Genomic DNA, 6,966 nt, shown 5'->3' with positions numbered 1-6,966 from the left:
TATCAATCTGAACAGTTAAATTGGGAATACTTTTCTCACACAGTCTTATTATACAGTCTCTGTGATTAGGTGACAAAAGCTCTTAAGGATATGAAATGAAAGCAAAACACACTGTAACAAGACGTGACAGAAAATAGTGAAGAATTATCTCAGCTGCTGACAAAATTAAATATACTCAGAAAAATTGTGCTTCTTTTCCTCTTTCCATAAATTTAGTTGTGCTAATTGGCATGTGAATCATGCTATGAACTCAAGGAGAAATGCTGAGAAAATAAAAAGAAAAAAAAGGTATATGTATCCTGATTCATGCCACTGAGGAAATAATTCCTGAACTTTAGGTTATCAAGATTCGTACGTTCCTCTCATTGCGACTGTAGTCTTGCATGCTCCAAATCATGAGGACTGTCCTTCCATAAATAGCACATATGTGAAAAATCACCTCCTGGTCCAATTACTTTCATTACATGCATGTTTCACCTAGTGTCCCTAATTTTTTTTTTTTGCACTGTTTCAATGACAGTGTCGACGTCAGTTTTCTGCCTCATAGTGATTTGTAATTTCATATATAATATGTTTTCAGCTTTTGCTAGTAGTTTTCCATGCACCAAACTGAATGGCTTTTTTACCCTGAATAAATACCAAGTACTTATTATAAAGTGTCTTGTTTTTGTCTCTTTTTTTCCCTGATAATTTTTTTTTTTTTTAGTATTCTTCAACATTATCTTGTATGGTTCTATGATTTTTATTTTTTTGCCTCCCTACATAATCCTATGTTTTATTGCCATTAACAATTTAAATTAAATTAGTAACAGTTTAACAGTTGATATATTAGAGTGTGTTATTTCTGTTTAGTTCCTTTTATTTGGCCAGGGTGAAAAGTAAAATTGAATTGAAATCTGAACTTAGATTTTTTTTTTATTAACTCCAATCTGATTAATTAATTTATGTATTTATTTATTTATTTTGCTTTTAACTCTCAAAGTGACTTATTAACATGATATAGTACGATTGCAATCTTAGAGTGCTGAAAAAAAAATGGAGCCTTTCATTTAGGTGCATAACATTTAAAAATCATGAAGTGAGGAACCGAGAGTTCAAAACTGGGAACTGATGTGATTTACAGCCCAAATTCCTTTCTTAGGGACTTAAATTATTCCTTTTAGAAATGCAAAATATGTCACTTTTGCCTTTCTGTTTGGTACTATCCTGATGGTGCACTGTATGTTAATATATAAGAACTAAGAGAAATCTCTGTAGAAGTGTGAGATTTGGAATCAGTTCACTTCTCAACTTTGTAGGTTTTGAACTGACATTTTCCATCTCCTGGAAGAGGTCCTACTCAACAGGCTGTGGGTACATATGCCCCCTCTTTTTCTACAAGGAATGAGAGGAAGACTTAGTTTACGGTCAATGATTACAGTGAATCCTACATTCCGCTCCTGGTACACTTTGTGCATTTTATTCAGACTATTTCATGTAGAATGCAGAAAAAAAAGATCTGGTGATACAGAAGAGCAGAATAAATAAATAAATAAATAGTAATCCAAACCTACAAAAAGCCTCTGAGTTATGATGACTATCCTAGTCTGACCCTGAAACTACCTACTTCAGAGAGTAAAAGCTCTGACTTTTCCTGAGTTCAGACAAAAAGTGTTGTAGCTACAGTGTTCTGTTAAACCTTCCTCTACGAGAAGAAGGTTTAAATATGCTTATTAAAAGGGGTGGAGAGAATGAGAGGTACCACAGTCCTTCTGTCTGGAAGTAGATCTGAGTTTCTGCCTGCATGATTTGTAGGCACCTAAGAACTAACAGAGTAGACTTAACATTTACAAACACCTGAGAATCTGAAGCCAAGTCATAGTAAACATTGTCTAAAAAAAAAAAAAAAGAAAAAAAATAGTAGTTCTGAGTTTTAGCCAGATTTGTTTGTTCATTTTTAATGAGCTGTTGTCAAAACAGTAAATTTGTTTTTCCCACGATTAAAGATTGATTAAAGATTATCACAAAGCTGTTTTTTTGTTTGTTTGTTTGTTTGTTTTTTTCCTCCTGTTCTCAGAATACCTTCAATGATCAGATAAGTTTTATTCTCATGCCTGGTTAACTAAGTTTCCTCTAAGTTTCTTAAGTTTCTTTCTGTTGTGAAAGCTGCTGTTCAAATGCTTTCTCATAAGGTACAGCTGGTGTATCAGCAAAAAGAGATGTCTGATTTCCTACAATCCCTGAGGGTCTGCATGTCCACATTGCATCTTTATCAATAATGAAGCTCACACTGGTGTACATCATTGGTTCCTAGATAGCTAAATGCTGGGTGACCTGGCATTCCTGCTGTTCTCTAGGTGATGCCGTGGTGTGAAACTTCAGGCTAGACAAAAGTAAAATTCTCAAGAAGAACCTTTCTTCTACACTAGAATCCACTTACAGCCCACACAGACAGAAAAAGTCTTTAATCCGTATTTTATAATCTTCCTATATACATGTAATGGAAAACAGTCCAACAAAGGTGTAACTAGGAAATAAAGTATTCTGTGTTTTAGTCCTTGTGACCTGTGACAAGGACCTGTCACAGCAGACAAAGAAACTCTACAAACACCATTAGTTTAAAGTAATGATTTTATTGTCAATTGTTCAAATGTAAAAACCTATATTTGAAAACCAGACCAGAAGTCTAGCATTTCTATAACTCAAAATGAATTATAAGCTTCTAACCCTTCTAAGCTCACATGAAATGTTTTGCACGCCAAATTAAATCCCTACTGGCTTGTTATTTTACCAAGTATCAATTAGTCTTCAAACAATTACTAATCAATTACTATCAGGCTTCCAGCTTCCTACACCCTACACACACACACACAAATCTAATATCTGATTTTGAAAGAAAAAATAAAATACAAACTTACTGGAAATAACTATACCTTGTTGAATGCGTTAGTTATAACTGCCTGAGCACGCTATTTTTATGACAATATTCTCTTGCATAGGTAAAAATTAAAGAGACACAAATCCACTATTTGATATGTGCTGCCATTCAGAGGGACCTCGACAGGCTGGAGGGTTGTGCTGAGAGGAACCTCATGAGGTTCTTCTACAAGGGCAAGTACAGAGTCCTGCACCTAGGGAGGAATAACCCCAAGCACCAGTACAGGCTGGGGGCTGACCTGCTGGAGAGCAGCTCTGCAAGAGAGACCTGGGAGTCCTGGTAGACAGCAGGCTGACCACAAGTCAGCAATGTGCCCTTGTGGCCAAGAAGGCCAACGGTATCCTGAGGTACATTCGGAAGAGTGTTGCCAGCAGGTCAAGGGGGGGTGATCCTCCCCCTCTGCTCAGCCCTGGTGAGGCCTCACCTGGAGTATCATGTCCAGCTCGGGGCTCCCCAATACAAGAGGGACATGGAGTTACTGGAGCGGGTCCAGAGGAGGGCTACTAAGATGATTAGTGGACTGGAGCACCTGTCATATGAGAACAGGCTGACAGAACTGGGCCTGTTTAGTCTGGAAATGAGAAGAGCGAGGGGAGGCCTCATTAATTTATGTAAATATTTGAGGGGGGGTTGTCAAGAGAATGGAGCTGGTCTCTTTTCAGTTGTGCCCAGAGACAGGACAAGAGGCAACGGGCACAAACTGAAGTGCAGGAGGTTCAGGATAAATATGAGAGGGCACTTCATTACTGTGAGGGTGACAGAGCACTGGAACAGGTTGCCCAGAGAGGTTGTGGAGTCTTCTTCTCTAGAGATATTCGAAGCCCACCTGGATGCCATCCTGCACAGTGTGCTCTGGGTGATCCTGCTCGGCAGGGGGGTTGGACTAGATGATCTCCAGAGGTCCCTTCCAACCTCAGCCATTCTGTGATTCTGTGATTCTATGATTTTGTGGTAGGGATCAGATCCACCTCTAACCATTGTGTGAGATGTCTGTACCAAGCCTTTTCATTTATTATTTTAACCTGCATTTGGCAAACAAAAATACTAACTGTATGCATATTGAAAGATAAATGCCTGTCAACAAATGACAGAATCTCAGTGATGATACCCTAACTATTTGCATGTAAAGACATTTCAACTCTATAAAGACCTTTTATTTTTTATAATATAGTATATTTTACAATATAGTATACATTTCCATATATAGTTATACTGTGATGCATGCAAAGTTGCTTTCTCCTTTTATTACATTCTATCTTCATTTTCTTTAGCAATGATAGTAATCAGCTGACAGCATCAAACCTTTATTATTGTTATTAAAAACTAAGCAGTTTTTTTAACCCCTTTGTTTTCAGTTCTTCAGATGAGTAAATCTGTTTATCATTTGTAATCTACATTGCAAGTAGATTGACTATCTGTATTATGTTGTTTGTATCAAATGTTGGATAAACAATTATTTGTTTTTCTATTCTAGATAAATCATTGTAAATAGCTTTAAAATATATATGTTTTTAAATCAGTCTGGTATTTTCAGTTACCAGACAGTTTACTATGTTTAAATAAAAAGTTGTAAAAAGTCTTTCAGTACAAATCATTTTTTCACTTTTATTTTGAAAAGTAGTTGTGCTCTTATATAGAAAAATAGATTTGATATCTATTAACTCATTCCAAAAGTGTAGGCTGATTACTATATTTTACTGAGTCTCCAGAGAAAAATTCAATTAACTTGCTGTTAAGGGCAAAAATCAGCTGCATAAATGTAGATGACTAGTGATATTTTCAGTGTTGTGTGGTATAGAGTTGTCCATTCCAGAAAAGCACGTCCCCAGTAAGTCCCATATCATGTAGCAGCCACCAAAAATATTTCAGATTCCTTCAATAATCACAAGATAGCTGAGTTTGGAAAGGAACTCTGGAGGTCATTTGGTCCAACATCAGCCACCAGCCCCATCCCAAACTCAAGTTGGGCAACCTATAGCATTATGCAGGGGAATGTCCAGATATCTTTTATCTCCAAGAATGGAGACTCCACAACCTCTTAGGACAATCTGTGACAATGCTCAGTCACCCTCACAGTAAAGAGGTGGTAAAGTAAAGATGCTCAGAAGGAAGCTTCTGTTTTTCATTTTGTGCCCATTTCCTCTTGTCCTGGTACTGGGCACCAGTGAAAAGAGCTTGTCTCTGTCTTCTCTGCACTCTCCCTTCAGGTATTTATAGATACTGAGAAGATCGTCCCTGAATCTTTTCTTTTCCAGGCTGAGCAGTCTGAGCACTCAGCTTTTCCTCATAGGAGATATGCTCCAGTCCCTTTGTCATCTTTCTGGCCCTGAGCACAACTCGCTCTGGTAGCTCCATGTCTCTCTTGTACTGGGGAGCCCAGAGTTAGAAACATTACTCCAGATGTGGCCTCACCAGTGCTGAGAAGAGCAGAAGGATCACCTCTCTTGACCTGCTGGCAGCACTCCTCCTAGCACAGCCCAGGATGCTGTTGGCCTTTGCCTCTGACTCACATCAAACTTGTTATCCCCCAGACCCTTTTTTGCAAGGCTGCTTTCCAGCCTGTACTAGTGCAGAGGTTTGCTCCTCCCCAAGTGTAGGACTCTGCACTTCCCCTTGGTGAATTTCATGAGGTTCCTGACAGCCCATTTCTGCTGCCTGTTGAGTTTCCTCTGGATAGCAGCATGACCCTCTGGTGTAAGAGCCACTCCTCCCAGTTTTGTGTCCTCTGCAAACTTGATGACAGTGCACTCTACCTCATTGTCCACATCATTAATAAAGATGTTAAACATTTTTATGTTTAACATAAAATGTTAATCTCAAGAAGAGAATGTTAATCTCGCAGGAAAGACATTTCATTTTAAAAGCTTATCAAATTACTCAGGTAGGGCTGAAGTAGCTCAGCTGGGAGAGCATTAGACTGAAGATCTAAAGGTCCCTGGTTCAATCCCGGGCTTCAGCAGTGTTTTGAGAATCATAGAATATCCCGAGTTGGAAGGACCCATAAGGATCATCAAGTCCAACTCCTGGCACCACAAAGGTCTGCCCAAAAGTTTAGACCATGTGACAAAGTGCACAGTCCAATCGCTTCTTAAATTCAGACAGTCTTGGTGCAGTGACTACTTCACTGGGGAGCCTGTTCCAGTGTGAGACCACCCTCTCAGTGAAGAACCTCTTCCTGATGTCCTGCCTAAACTTCCCCTGCCTCATCTTAACACCATTCCCGTGGGTCCTGTCACTGGTGATAACGGAGAATAGGTCACCTGCCTCTCGACTCCCCCTCGTGAGGAAGTTGTAGACTGAATCATAACTGTGAATTGTCCCATACAAATTAGGAAGGACTCCTCTAAACAGGTGATGTGGCCCATAGCCCAGCTGAAGTGCATACACCAATCCATGCAGCATGAGAAACAAGCAGGAGGAGTTGGAAAACAGTGCAATTAGACAACTATGATCTAACTGCTGTAACGGAAACGTGGTGGGACAAATCACACAGCTGCAACATTGGAATGGAGGGCTATAAGCTTTAACAGGAGAGACAGGCAGGGAAGGAAGGGTGGGGGTGTTGCCTGCTATGTTAAGAAATGAATAGATGGTGAAGAGTTGATTCTGAGAAACAGCCAAGAGCAGGTTGGGAGCCTTTGGGTAAAAATTAAGGACTGGACCAACAAAGGACCAGATATTAGAGAAACCAACCAGAGGAGAAGCATTGCCGGTGCATGACCTGGTGCTCAACAATGCGGAGGGGCTCATTAAAGAGGTTATAATGGGAGGAAGCCTGGATTGCAGTGAACCCTGGATGAGTTTGTGATCTCAAGGGAAATGGGCCTGGCTAAGAGCAAAGTCAGGATCCTGAACTTCAGAAGAGCCAGCTTCCAGCTGTTCAGAGAATTAGTGGATGAGATCCCATGGGACACGGTCCTTAGGGACAGAGGATCTGATCGGAGCTGGCAACTCTTTAAGGATATTTTCCTTGGAGCACAAGGGCTCTCTATTCCCATATGTAATAAATCAAGCAGGGTAGGCAGGAAACCAAAATGGCTGAACAAGGA

General features: G+C 39.7%; 1 non-coding gene across 1 annotated transcript; it reads left to right on the top strand.

The window, feature by feature from the left end:
• Positions 1-5,803: 5,803 nt before the first annotated feature.
• On the top strand, positions 5,804-5,876 carry TRNAF-GAA (transfer RNA phenylalanine (anticodon GAA)). Its single transcript has one exon. It is a non-coding gene; the product is annotated as a tRNA-Phe (tRNA).
• The last annotated feature ends 1,090 nt before the right edge of the window (positions 5,877-6,966 follow it).

This window comes from Anser cygnoides, chromosome 1 (genome assembly GCF_040182565.1).
Source record: "Anser cygnoides isolate HZ-2024a breed goose chromosome 1, Taihu_goose_T2T_genome, whole genome shotgun sequence".
Taxonomy (NCBI): Eukaryota; Metazoa; Chordata; class Aves; order Anseriformes; family Anatidae; genus Anser; species Anser cygnoides.
This window is presented reverse-complemented; position numbering and strand designations above follow the sequence as displayed.